Source organism: Papio anubis, chromosome 18 (genome assembly GCF_008728515.1).
Source record: "Papio anubis isolate 15944 chromosome 18, Panubis1.0, whole genome shotgun sequence".
Lineage (NCBI taxonomy): Eukaryota > Metazoa > Chordata > Mammalia > Primates > Cercopithecidae > Papio > Papio anubis.
In genome coordinates, this window is record NC_044993.1 from 43,842,486 (window position 1) to 43,856,165 (window position 13,680).

General features: G+C 41.7%; 2 pseudogenes; one reads left to right on the plus strand and one right to left on the minus strand.

Annotated features, from left to right (window-relative positions):
* The first annotated feature begins 3,946 nt into the window (after positions 1-3,946).
* On the plus strand, positions 3,947-5,771 carry LOC110742026 (annotated as a pseudogene).
* A 440-nt stretch (positions 5,772-6,211) lies between these two features.
* Positions 6,212-7,845, minus strand: LOC116271244 (annotated as a pseudogene).
* Positions 7,846-13,680: the final 5,835 nt, after the last annotated feature.

A 13,680-nucleotide genomic window follows, 5' to 3' on the forward strand; every position in this document is an offset into this window, starting at 1 on the left:
ATGATGAAATTAGAATACTATTAAAAACAAAAAGGAATACAATAATGATGATAGAAGTTGTCTATTTGTGGCTCATGTGGGCATCAAACCTTAAGAAACTTTATCAGTAGAAGACTCTGTTCCTGAATACAAGACAATTTTAAGTTTTGTCTTAAAATATTTCATGTTAAAAGCTCTGCATTTCATGTAGAGGAGGAAGGCTGTCTGAGATGATGAATCTGAACTGATCTTGCTCAGGGTTCCTGAGCACGAAGGACATGTCCTCCATTCCTTTCCTAATACAATATTTTACACAGATGTGATGCTAAAATACCTTAATGACTTGAGAGAAAAAAAAGTGTTGTATTTTTCTCATATGTTTTTGGGTTTGGTGATCAGAAAAATGTACTTGCACACAGGATGTTAAGGTTTCCAAAAATTTATAGCACAAGATTTGTGATGAAGCCCCTCCAGTGTTTTTCTGTCTGCTGCCTCTGCAGCCACACTTGTGCCCAGGCTTTTCTTACATGAGCTGAGAATAAAATGAATGGAGATCATGAATGCTGTTAGTAAGCATTGTGCTCTCAGCTGCACCTTACTCTTAAATTTCCAGTGAATAGTAGGTGCATTTCACTTTGTCAATGGTATCTGGAACTTGTCATAATAATTATTTTACTATTCGTACATTGTACAAACAATTTTCCTGGAAGTGTTCGAGCTGGGAAAGATTATCCCCTTTCCCAGTGATGCCAGCTGTGTTTCTCAGGTTGCCAACTATTGTCACTGAAAACAAACCCTCCTCCCTCTGAAGAGATCATCTGCAATTCTCACAATCGTGCTGTTGATGAACGGTCGGATGTTTTATAATGCAGCACACAGAATATGGTGAAAGTGATGATAAATATGACACTTTGATTACTATAATAAAACAAAACATAGGGTGCTATTTTGTGATGTATATTTATACTTAATTGTATGTCAGGCAGAATGCAAAGAACTATATTAAAATGGGATCACTCATGAAATTATACAACACTATTATAAAAATGAGGAAATGGGTTTTATCAAACTTTATATTGTCCAACATAACATTTTCTAATGCAAAATAGCATTGGATTTGTATTGTGTCTTTCTGTCTTACGTTACAATTTTTATTCAGACATCGGATATTAACCCATAAAGTCTTTGATGAGTCTGTGATGCCTCGTCTATTTAGTGGTGCTGTTTTCTCTAACATTTCTGTGACTGCACATGACTTAGGGGTTCTACTACTAAAAACAGACTAAGATGAAGTGAGAATAAGGAAGATGAACTTGATCTGCATTATCTGTCTCTAAGAGTGCTCAGGACCTTCACCCCAAGTCCAAGGACAACCTCATTGCTCCTAGCAATCTGAGGGGTAAATTCAGATTTGTACACATTTATGGTTTTAGATAGGACCCAATTCTTTTTTACATTCAAACAACCATATGACTTCTGTAAAATTTTCTTCTGTTCCATTTCTCCCAAGTCTATGTAATGTTTTTGGATGCCATGATTATTTTTTGGTGAGGTTGTGAGATTCATAAAATAAATAAACAGGAAAAAAAGCTTAAAATTTAAAAAGACAGGAAAAAACATTTTTAGTATAACTATAAAATACTTAGATTCTTAAATATATGTTAGAACCATAGTTCTCCCTATTCCAGGCTCAGTACCAATGCCCTGCAGCATCTCACCTGAGAAAGAGGCCATAGGATGATCTGGCAGAAACACACCTGTTTTAGTATGTGAAAGTCACTTACAGAGTGAGGGACATAAATTAGAAGTGGTGATCTGGATATTCTGTGGCGTAAGAGAAGAAAACATTTAAAATGATCTGCATTAGTTTCTTCTCGCTTTTGTAGCTTTTGATACATGGCCTGTGATATATGCAGGATAATAGTGATTCTGATATATAATTCCACATGTATTAGTAATGTATGCCCACATTCTGTTTTATTTATATTGGATTAGAAACCTTAAGATGTGGAGATCATTGGGCTTTTAAGTCAATATTCTCCTGGAGCTTCACCTGATTTCAACATTGCACCGTTTTCCAGCTGAGCTGAGGGTGCAGATCAGTCATTTGGCTCTGGTGGTTAAAATTAATGTCCCTTTAGTAGATTAAGCATTTGTAGGAATTAAAAACTTATTTACTTAACTGTGCAATTACTCCTTTTATAAACTCATACATATCAGGTGGTTTTAGAGCAATGTTCTACTTCAACCACGATTTTCTGAGTATGAGCCAGTATCATAATTGCCACGTTTTCTGCATTATCATTTATACTGAGGCACCAGTGTAGCTTTAAATAACCTTGAAAATATGTGAACCCTTTTCCATCTCAGAAGAGGAATGGAGTGTGTGGATGATTTTTTTTTTTTTTTAGCATCACACAGCTGAATTGTTATAAGACCAGTATTGAATTCATTTGATATCTAGAGTAAATAACATGAGAACATAATTTCTTAATTATTTGATGAAATTTTATAAGAGATTATACAAAGATATCTTGATTAAGAATGAATGGGGCCTGGTACAGTGGTGCATGCCTGTAATCCCAGCACTTTGGGAGACCGAGGCGGGTGAATCACTTGTGGTCAGGAGTTCGAAGACCAGCCTGACCAACATGGTGAAACCCCATCTGTACTAAAAATACAAAATCAGCTGGGTGTGGTGGCACGTGTTTGTAATCCCAGCTACTTGGGAGGCTGAGGTGGGAGAATCGCTTGAATCCAGGAGGCAAAGTTTGCAGTTAGCTAAGATCACGCCATTGAACTCCAGCCTGGGCAACAAGAGTGAAACTACGTCTCAAAAAGTAAAATAAAATTACAATTTAAAAAAAGACATGAATTGACTCATTATTACTATGAGAAACCTAAGTATTTTTTAAAGCGTGGGAGAGTATAATAAACTAAGTCTCAAAAAAAAGGTCATTATGTAAGCATTTTGGTGCAACCTCACGGATGTCATAAAGTTGAACAACATATCATTCATCCTGAAGAAAGTTGACAACAGGACTTCAGCAATTCTCTCTGAAGATGAAAAAAAGAGTTTATATAAGAGGTCTCTGGCATGAAAATTAAGCTGGGGGGGAACTGGGACCACTGTGGGAGGTAGAGTTAGTAAAAACATGTCCGCATTCTAATATCCAGAACCTGTGAATATATTAGGTAATATAACATAAGGGAATTAAGGTGAAGAGGGTATACACATTAATAAGCAGCTGAAATCGTAATAGAGAAATTATCCTGCATTATTAGGGTAGACCCCACACAATTGCAAGTGTACTTAAATGAGTGAGAAAGAACAATTGTCAGAGTACTATGATTTAACATCCACTTAATGGGTCATTTTTTCCAAGATGTTTTTGGTTATTCTTCCTCTATTAGCATAAAATGTACTTCAGTTCACTTGCAGAAACACACGTGATTTATTTTTACATGCACTCACTATTTGTCATTAACATTGAATAAAAGAAAGTAAAAAAGTTTTCTAAACGAATGATTCTTAGTACAGGACAATGTGACTATACCTCTAATTGTTCACATGTGAGTCCTTGATGCATTGTATTAACAATTGGGTGTATAAAATCATTTCCAGATCATATTTTTAAGAAATTATATGAGCTACTCAAGATTAATCAAGATAAATGATTGGAATTAAAATCATGCTGGTGATAATTTTTACTATGGAATAAATAACATTGATGCAGGAGTTTTATTTCTTTTTGTTTCAGATATATAAAATGTTTCCTATTTTCAATGAAGATGAACACACTTGCTACCTATAGTATCATTAAAAAATGTCTTCTTTTCCCAAGCTGGTATTGGAGTCTCAGCCAATGCCTTCCTCCTTTTCTTCCGTGTGTTCACAGTTCTTGTGGATCACAGGCTGAAGCCTACTGACCTGACTACCAGTCACTTGGCCTTTGTGCATATCGTGATGCTGCTCACCATTGTGTTCTTGTGTCTGAAGACATTTTTGAGTCACTGAATTTTCAAACTGACTTCAAGTGTAAGATGCTTTTCCACATGAACAGGGTGATGAGGGACCTCTCCAACGGCACCACCTGCCTCCTGAGCATGCTGCATGCCGTCGCCATCAGCCCTGGCACCTCCTGGTCTGCAAGGATTAAACAGAAGTTCACAGGTTACATCTTTCACTCCTTCTTCTTCCTATGGGTTCTCAGTTTGTCTCTCAGTAGTAACCTGCTCTCCTCCACTGTGACTTCTTCTAATGGGACCAAGACCGATGTGCTAAGTATCAGTAAATACTGCTGACTTTCTTCCATAAGCTACATCATCTGGAGCCTGTTTTTCATGCCGCCACTGCTTACGAATGCCTTCTTTGTCACAATCATGTTGCTCTCAAGTGCATACATGGTGATTCTCTTGTCTAAGCATCAGAGACGATCCCAATACCTTCACAGCACCAGCCTCTCTCCAGGAGCCTCCCCAGAGAAGAGGGCCACCCAGACCATCCTGCTGCTGGTGAGTTGCTTTGTGGTCATGCACTGGATTGACCTTATCATCGCATCCTCCTCAACCCTGTTATGGGCTTGTGACTCAGTCATCATGGGCATCCAGAGGCTTATGGGTAATTTCTATTCCACTGTTAGCCCTTTCATACTAATTAGTTCTGATAAAAGAATAATCAAAATTTTCCACAATGTGCAAAATACATATCACAGATTTTAATTAAATTATGAAAATAATTACCTGAAAATAGATTTTGACATCAAATTATTCAAGAAACAGATGATTTGATACATAATTTGATGAAGAGGGTCAGCCCCTCCACACCTGTGGGTATTTCTCATCAGGTGGGATGAGAGACTGAGAAAAGAAATAAGATACACAGTATAGAGAAAGAACAGTGGGCCCACAGGACTGGTGCTGGGCACACGGGGGACCCACACCGGTGCCGGCCTCTGAGTTCCCTCAGTATGTATTGATTATTATTTTTACTATCTTAGTGAGGGTAGTGTAGCAGGGCAACAGGTGGGCAGAAGGTCAGTAGAGAAACATGTGAGCAAAGGAGTCTGTATCATGAATAAGTTCAAGGAAAGGTACTGTGCCTGGATGTGCACATAGGCTAGATTTATGTTTCTCTTTACCCACACATCTCAGTGTAGCAAAGAGAAACAGAGCAGTATTGCTGCCAGCATATCTCGCCTCCAGCCACAGGGCGGTTTTCTCGTATCTCGGAATAGAACCAATGGGAATGGTCAGCTTTACACCAAGACATTCCATTCCCAGGGACAAGCAGGAGACAGTAGCCTTCCTCTTATGTCAACTGCAAAGAGGCCTCCCTCTTTCACTACTCCTCAGCACAGACCCTTTGCGGGTGTTGGGATGGGGGATGGTAAGGTCTTTCCTTTCCCATGAGGCCATATCTCAGGCCCTCTCAGTGGGGGGAAACCTTGGACAATACCCAGGCTTTCTCCAGCAGAGGTCTCTGGCTTTCTGCAGTGCATTGTGTCCCTGATTAATTGAGAATGGAGAATGGCAGTGATTTTAACAAGCATACTGCCTGCAAACATATTGTTAACAAGGCACATCCTATACAGCCCTAAATCCATTAAACTTTGATTCATTACTGCACATGTTTCTGTGAGCACGGGGCTGGGACTAAAGTTACAGGTTAATAGCATCTCAAAACAATTTTTCTTAGTACAGATAAAAACGAAGTTTCTTATGTCCTCCTTTTCTACATAGACACAGTAACAATCTGATCTCTTTCTTTTCCCCACAATTTGATTACACTTTTATTTCATCTAAATACTTTTGAAATCTATGCTGCCAAGTCTTTAGTTCCTTGTCCACCATCATAGTCCCCTGTGTCCACAAGTTCCTTATCTTGAATTTTGATTCCCTAAACTTTATATAAGACAACTTTTCTATCTTCTTGAAGTGTACACTTAAGATGCTCCCATTGGCAAATAAAATTTATCTCTCAGGCTGGAGTGCAGGAGTGCCATCTTGGCTCACTGCAATCTCTGCCTCCCGGGTTCAAGCGATTCTCCTGCCTTAGCCTCCCGAGTAACTGGGATTACAGGCATGCACCACAATGCCCAGCTAATTTTTGTATTTTTAGTAGAGATGGGGTTTCACCATGTTGACCAGGCTGGTATTGAACTCCTGAACTCAGGTGATCCACCTGCCTCGGCCTCCCAAAGTGCTGGGATTACAGGCATGAGCCACCATGGCCGGTCTCAAAATTATTTTGATATTCTCTTTTCTCCATTTGTTTTTACTTAAACATTTAACATATATTTCCAATATTCAAAATTTATGTGATGTCTAATTTCTTCTGACCCCTTTTCCTCGTACCTTATTTTCTTCCATGCTTCATACTTTTCCAATTTTTTTTTCAACAGGGTTCAGTTGATTCTGCCTTTTCAGGGTGGTCCTGAGAGTCCTGGGTGCCACCGGTCCTGGGCCAAGGGAGGCCCAGGGGGCCAGTTAAGGCCAATGGTGGGCAAAGGTGGGGTTGCAGTCCCTTGAATGCGGTGAAAACAGGCTGAGGCCTGGAAGCAGCTGTGGTAGGCCAGGGCAGGGTGGAAGACACCAGACTGGGGCCCGGTCAGACCTACAGAGCCAAGGACCCAGGCAACACAAGTACCCCACAGCAGGCAGGGCACAGTGTCACATGACACAGAACATGAAACACAGGCCCAGGCTCACAGTAAGCACATGGACAAGTGGGCACAGATTCACAGGCTAGACGGACAGCCAGCCATGGCTGGGCCAGACATGTGGACACAGTGGTAGTCTGACACACAGACACAAGGAAGACATGGCACTATGGGACACAGGGACTTGGTGCCACAATGCACAGAGCAGGCTGCAGAGCACAAGGGACGTGGGACGGGGCCTTATGGCACTTCTGCCCTGGAATCCTGTGAGACAAGGGTGGGGGCCCCTCTGGAGGTGCCTGGAGCGGCCCCTCGCAGCCCCTCTGGGCTTAGTCCCTCCTCCACACTTTGTTGAGCGGTTTCACCACCTCATCCTAGATGATAAATGCTGTGACCACATCCAGGTAGACCCCGTCAGTGACTGGCAGGGGACAGTGCCCTTGTGATGGCCTTGAGCCCCTCCTTCCTCGGGATCTGCAGCCGGAGTCCCGGGTTCCGGTGTTTGTGCACTTCCAGGCCCCGCATATGAGTCTGGATCCCGTCCAGAGGGGCGTTTCCGAAGACGTGGGCTGCGCCCGCAATGGCTCAGAAGACCCCAGTGATCAGCGGGTTCATGGGCTTATCCCTTTGGCACCAGTTGCTGCAGGGAGGTCAGGACGAAGAAGCGATGGCCTGGTTCAGCCCTGCTTCATCACAGTGGCCGCGAGGTCCTGGTATGTTCCCTCAGCCCTTGTTCCCGCACAATCCCCCTAACCCCAAAGAATTATCTGTTCTTGGGGTCTGGGGAAGTCTGGCGGTGGATGAACTTCACTTTGATGGTCTCCATGAGAGGGACGACCACCAAGGCCTCGACCACGCTGGAGCCCAGGCCACGCAGCAGCCCGAACCTGCTGTTCAGCAGTCCCTGGGCATCCCACATCTGGGTGCGGAGGAACTCGAACTTCCCGAACCTGACGCTGCCTCGGAAATGGAGCGGGAGGGCAGAAAGCTGAGGCTGCTGTCCAGGCCCAGGACGCCGTGGCTGTCACTGTGCCCCACAGGCCCCCATGCCCAGTGCCGGGCGGGGATGAGCCTCCTAGGTCCTCGCGTGCTCGGTAGGAAACGGAATATAGGTGTAGATGCGGCCCGCCAGGCCGCCTGCCATGGTGATCGCCTTCCCCGGGGGTGTCCCCTCGGCCTTCCTTCCGGGAAGCTGCGTGGCCATGGCGGGCAGGAGAGGTGACGCCCGGCGTCACCTCGGTCCAAGCCTCCTGAACTCCGCAGTCCGACCTTAATTTGGTTTTGACACAAATAAAGATCTCACATAAACATAAAATGGGATGTCTTGGCTTACAATTTTTGTTGACAGCAATAGTACTGTTTTATAGGATAATGTATTGGAGTAAATAGGTTTTTATTTTTATTGTTTTCATCAGCTCACTGACATTGATAGAGGATAGTTTTTAGGTTATTGATAAGCAGTTCTCCCTCAGGTACGCCTTAGTGTAGGGGTTTGTGGTCACATAGTTGAGAGGTAGGCTGGGATTAGTTTGTTATGGCAGCAATGTTCTTCTGGGAACCAGGGAATTCAAATCCCTCTCATGACACTTTGGTAATACCGCCCAGGCTTGCTGTGCCTTCCCTTCGCCCTGCTTACCAGAGATGGTCTCTTGCACTCGGCCCAGCTACAATATGTTCCATTGTTCTTTTTATTCCGTGCTGCTTAGCCTGGTGGCAGGGGTGAGGGAATGAGATCTCTGATGTTCTGAGGAAGCCTCACACTCAGCACTGTGAACTGGGGTGTGGGGTGACTGACCTTCAAAGAGTTTCCTGCCCCTCCTGTAGAGGCAATGCCAGCACAAGAGCACATTCCCGTCCCTCCCCCAGTGGTAGAGAGGCTCCTTGTCCATGTTCCTAGCTTCCGGTTGAAGTGAGTCTGCAACAGTGCCCTGTAAATTAACGCTTTCGTTTCTTTATGGGAGATGTATCTGGGCAGAGATGTGGGTGTTGACCTTGTTTCTCCACCATCAGTTGCAGTGAGTTTTTTCACAGTTCCCTCTGGCTCAGGATTGGATGCTGTTTCCCTGCAGATCGGGCCTTGTGTTCTATAGGAGAAATGGGAAAGCTGTGTCTCCAGAGTTGTAGCAGTGGGTGGGATAGTGGTCCCTCCCCATCAGCACCATGGGGGAAGCATTCTCAGGATTCTACCCCATTCTTCCTGCCAGGCCTTGTACAGTTCCTAGAAAAATTATACACAAAAGTGTAAACCCTATGTCTGTAGACTCCAGGATTTCTCATTCTCCTTCACCCACCAAACACAGCCACCAGGAACTAGTTCAAAAGTCCTGCTTTAATTTTACTAGTTTCCATGGTCTTCCAGGTACACATAAAAGCCTGGTGCCTGTGTGACCTGCAGGCTCCTGCATGCCTGTTTTTGGACCTCAGTTCTCCAAAGGGCTCAGAACAAGCCATTCATTTATTTGCAGTTTCTCCAGCTTTTTTGTTTGTTTAATGTAGGAGCAACTCCTTGTCAGGTCTCTATATCTACAAACTTAACTCATACACTAACATTTTTAAATACATTTCTTTCCTATTATACTTTTAGTGCTGCTCTACCTATGCTGATTGTTATTCAGTATTTTTTATTTGTCTTTAACACCAGGTTTAATTCCTTCTTAAACTAATTTGTATCTTTTCTATTTTCTTCCATTTCATTTATTTCCCTATGTGGCTTTACTTCTTTTCAGACATTTAAATCATTGATGTGTAATTCCAGTGTAGGAGGTCAGATTATACACTGACATTTCTCCTTGACCACTGGTTATAACACTTCAGCCCTGATGACAGTTATACTTGAAGCCAGATCCACTCTTGACATGTATTTATTTTACTATTCAATAAAAATTAACTCATCATGAACTGTATTTTATTAATAGTTGTAGGCTTTATGGACTTGAAAATACAAAAAATAAAAACAAAATTACATGACCTCAGGGGGTAAAATTTGTTTGGTTAATTAAAGCATTTTTGTCTTTCTGTGATTTGCAACCTTTAGTTATCACCTTGAAATACGAAGCAGAGTTGAAACTAAAGTAGTAGGTGTTGGTGAGATTTTGATGGCTAAGAACTTGGAGCTCATTTTGTAACTGAAAGGGAAATAAGAACACGTGTCACCAGTTCCATATGATCACAATGCCTTTGGAATAATCACCAAGGCAACAAGTGACTTATATTTCAAGAGAGAAGAATTGGAATTAAAATGACCAAGTATAAAGCTGACCCAAGGGCTGGGCGTGGTGGCTCATGCCTGTAATACCAGCACTTTGGGAGGCCAAGGCAGGCAGATCACCTAAGGTCAGGAGTTCGAGACCAGCCTGGGCAATATGATGAAACCCCGTCTCTAATAAAAATACAAAAAATTAGTAGGGCGTGGTTGCGGGTGCCTTAATACCAGCTACTTGGGTGGATAAGGCAGGAGAATCTCTTGAACCCAGGAGGTGGAGGCTGCAATGAGCCAAGATTGTGCCACTGCACTCCAGCCTGGAAGACAGGGTGAGACTCAGTCTCAAAAGATGGATGGATAGATAGAGAGATAGAGAGAGAGAGAGAGAGAGAGAGAGAGAGAGAGAGAGATAGGTAGATAGATAGATAGATAAATAGATAGATAGATAGATAGATAGAGCTGACCCAGTCTGACTTGGATCTTTGTCTTTAACACTTAACCTGCAATACTCATGTAGGCAGTGTGTAAATAACTTGTCAGCAATATTGATGCCCAGGTTCTTCTTGAATTTTCAGGGTTTGGTTTCTCCAGTAGTGACGTGTGTTACTGGGCAAAAGGGGCTTGCTATCCTATGCACTGAAGTCAATACTATGACAATGAATTTTTCTTTTTAGAAAAAAAATCTTTTTGTTGTAATTTTTGTTTTGTTTTAAAATGTTTTTATTTCAATATCATTTAGGGTACAAGTGATTTTTGGTTAAATGGATGAATTATATAGTGTTGAATTCTGAGATTTTAGTGCACCCATCACCTGAGTTGTACACATTGTACCCAATAGGTAGTTTTTTTTTTATCTCTCATCCACCTCCCACCCTCCCCTTCTGAGTCTCCAAAGCTCGTTATATCACACCATATGCCTTTGTATACTCATAGCTTAGCTCCTATTTATAAGTGAGAACATATGATATTTGATTTTCCATTCTTGAGTTATTTTACTTAGAATAATGGCCTTCAGTTTCATTCAAGTTGCTGCAAAGGACATTTTATTTCTTTTTATGGCTGAGTAGTATTCCATGTGTATGTATATCAAATTTTCTTTATCCATTCATTGGTTGATGGGCATTTAGGTTGGTTCTCTATCTTTGTAACTGTAAATTGTGCTGCAATAAACATACATGTGCATGTGTCTTTTTCATATGACTTATTTTCCTTTGGGTAGATACCCAGTACAAGGATTGTTGGTAAATCTACTTTTAGTTTTGCATACTGTTTTTCATAGAGGTTACACTAATTTACACTCCTACCAGCAGTGTATAAGTGTTCCCTTTTCACCACATCCACATCATGTGTTATTTTTTGACTTCTGATAATGGCCATTCTTAAAGAAGATGGAAGGTGGTAGTATCTCCTTGTGATTTTAGTTTGCATTTCCCTGATGATTAGTGGTGTTGAGCATTTTTTCATATGTATATTGGTCATTTGTATATCTTCGGGAAACTCCCAGGTTACAAAATCAATGTACCATATTCGTACATTGTACCAACACCAAGCTGAGAATCAAGAACTTAATCCCTTTTACAATAGCTGCAATAAAATAAAATAACTAGGCTTTTACTTAACCAAGGAGGTAAAATATCTCTACAAGGAGAACTACAAAACACTGCTGAAATAAACCATATGGGCACAAATAGAAGTACATCTCATGCTCATGGACTGAAAGAATCAATACTGTGAAAGTGACTATACTGCCTAAAGCAATCTGTGGATTCAGTGCAATTCCCATCAAAATACCAATATTTTTCACAGAATTAGAAAAATTTTAAAATTCATATGGAACCAAAAAAGAGCCTGAATAGCCAAAGCAATTCTAGGCAAAAAGAACAAATATAGAGGCATCACATTACTGCACTTCAAATTATACTACAAGACTGTAGTTACCAAAACAGCATGGCACTGGTATAAAACTAGGCACATAGGCCAATGAAACCAAATTGAGAAACCAGAAATAAGGCAAATACTTATAATTAACTAATCTTTGATAAAGCATACATGAATATGCATTGAAGAAAGAAGGCTCTCTTTAATAAATGGTACCAGGAAAACTAGCCAGCCACATGTTGAAGAATGAAACTGGATTATTATCTCTCACCTTATACTCAAATCAACTCAAGACAGATCAGTGACTTAAATCTAAGACCTGAAATCACGAACATTCTAGAAGATGACCTGGGGAATGGGGGGAAGTCTTCAGAACATTAGCCTAGACAAAGAATTCTTGATTAAGAGCCCAAAAACAAATGCAAATAAATAAACCTAATTAAAAAGCTTCTGCATAGCAAAAAAAAAAAAAAAAAAAAAAAAAAAAAAAAAATCAGAGTAAACAGAAAACCCATAGAATGGAAGAAAATATTTGCAAACTATGCATCTGACAAAGAACTAGTATCCAGAATCTATGGGGAACTAATGCAAATCAGCAGAAAAAATACTTCCATCAAAAAGTGGGCAGATGACAGAAAGAGATATTATTGTTATTTGACTGAAAAGAAGACAGGAGTCCATATCTGTCTCTCTGTGTAGGCCTCAAGCCAGTATTTTTACTAGAAAAGGTTCAAGAAGTGGGTTTGGAGATTAATTGGTGATTGGTGGAAGGAAAGGGAAGGTCTGGAAAGTCCTTGAACATGCACAGTCATCTCCTCATGCTACATCATGGGTTGTATGTCAAATTCAGGGGAAGTTAGTACAAAACATTTTATTGAAATTTGGGCTGTGATGTTTGCAAGCTTGTTCTGTGCAGTCTCCAGCCACCTTGGCTCCAACATTTTTCAGTTAGTTTTTTCTTGATATCACAAATGGAGGGAGTTCAGCATTTCAGAAAGTTGTTCCCTTTATTATCTGCTATCTTGCAAACTCAAGAATACCTGTTAGTCATTAGTTTCTCACTCTTTGGGTCACAATTTTAGTTTCAGTTTTTCAGCATATTTTTTTTCTGTTCTCATATGCTATCCTGTAAGCCCAATAATTCAGTCATATATGTAACTATTTGGGGGTATGGTTTTATCTGCACCCTTCCTGCCCCAGATACAAAGTCTGCCCAGGATTTTGGACCCCAATGGGGCAGAGCCTGTCACTGGAAGATCCATGGGATGGGGCTTTATGGGTGGTGGTGGAGCACTGGCCTCAGTAAAAATCTGTCCCCTAACATGGGTCCAGGCAAGAGGGGGTCTCATCAATTCAGACTTCAGCTGGGGTCACTGTGGGAACCACCAGACATGTGGGGTCCCCAGTCGGAGTGGGGAGCCATCTGCCCTCAGACATTCATGGACAATAAAATAGCCCTAGAGGAATGGCTAGGAGGTGAAGGGTGCCCTTCCCTTCCCATTGGTCAGGAACAGGGGCTTTCTGCATGGCCCTCTCTCTGTCCCAACCTCTGGAGGCATCATGCTTCCTCTGCCCTGAGTAGTCCCTGAAGGAACGGTTTCTCTGCTCAAGGACCACACCACTAGAGCTCATTTGTTCCTTTCTGGTAACCTGGGCAAATGAAGCCCAGGTTATTTTCTAGACTAAAAATAGTACTGTACTGACAGCCCAGAATTGGGGAATCTGCTGTCCCTTTACCTAAGACATAATCTCCACGAGCACAGAGGCTGCTCTGGAATCAATAGATCATTTCCCCTCAACCAAACATTTTCTCACCCAACTGGTTTTCTTAAGCTGACTCACCAGCCGCAGTGAGTTTTGAGTAGACCAAAGCTGTTATGAGATTTCTTGTTTTCTTCAGTAACTGGGATTTTTGTGGTCCCCAAATGATCCCAGGTGGCTGATCATATAGAGGTCTCT